Source organism: Anarrhichthys ocellatus, unplaced genomic scaffold (assembly GCF_004355925.1).
Source record: "Anarrhichthys ocellatus isolate YVR2014 unplaced genomic scaffold, GSC_Weel_1.0 scaffold18, whole genome shotgun sequence".
NCBI classification, from domain to species: domain Eukaryota; kingdom Metazoa; phylum Chordata; class Actinopteri; order Perciformes; family Anarhichadidae; genus Anarrhichthys; species Anarrhichthys ocellatus.
Genome location: NW_022280048.1, coordinates 5,071,282 through 5,072,392, shown reverse-complemented (window position 1 = coordinate 5,072,392; position 1,111 = coordinate 5,071,282). Strand labels below are relative to the sequence as shown.

The 1,111-nt window shown below is 46.3% G+C and overlaps 1 protein-coding gene across 4 annotated transcripts in view; it reads right to left on the bottom strand.

The window, feature by feature from the left end:
• The window catches only part of abr (ABR activator of RhoGEF and GTPase), a 106,473-nt gene that overhangs the window by 43,395 nt on the left and 61,967 nt on the right, over positions 1-1,111 (bottom strand). The gene's annotated exons all lie outside the window — the stretch shown is intronic.

Here is a 1,111-nt window from a genome sequence, read left to right as displayed (position 1 = left end):
CACGAGTCTGTGTGCACACACACTCACGAGTCTGTGTGCACACACACACACACGAGTCTGTGTACACACACTCACAAGTCTGTGTACACACACACTCACGAGTCTGTGTGCACACACACACTCACGAGTCTGTGTGCACACACACACACACTCACGAGTCTGTGTGCACACTCACACACACTCACGAGTCTGTGTGCACACTCACGAGTCTGTGTGCACACTCACACACACACGAGTCTGTGTGCACACTCACACACACACACGAGTCTGTGTGCACACTCACACACACGAGTCTGTGTGCACACTCACACACACGAGTCTGTGTGCACACTCACACACACGAGTCTGTGTGCACACTCACACACACACACACACACACACACACACACACACACGGCGTGAACAGGGACAAACACTGAGTTAAACTTAGACTGCTGATATGATTCTTGGGTTGACGACGTTCAACTTAATAACAATAAGCATCCACCCTCGGGATGCACCGATCAGACTCTTTCTAGTCCCGATAACGATACCTGAGCTTTGGTATCGGCTGATACCAGCGGTTGATTACTAAGCTGTATGCATCACTGTGTGGAGGAGACTGGGATCATTCCTTTATGTGTGAGGCTGGACTTGTACATCGCTTTCCTAACTTTGTAAAACAAAATGTAATAAATTGATATACATTTACTGTATTTTTAAATAATAAATCACACACCAGCAACTTGGTAAAGAATCCCCCAAATTGTGTGTAAACCTTTTTAATGCAGCAACAAATTGGTCAAAACTCAAACAGGAATTAGTATTCCCGTCTAAAATAAATATATAAAAATAGAATTGAAATGAATAGATTGGCCCCGCCGATTCAGCTATTTGGGCCAGTCTCGACCCGACGTCGGTATCTCTCTTATCCACACTGCCAGAGAGGCTTTTAGCAATACATGCAGCGCGACCCTGACCTTTGACCTTCCTGTGACGGGGAGCAAGATAAAAGACTGCATGTGTGTTGCTCTGTGGATTGAAGGTAGGGGGAGTGCAGCAGTTTGTTACTGCACAATGAAGACACACACACACACACACACACACACACACACACACACACACACACACA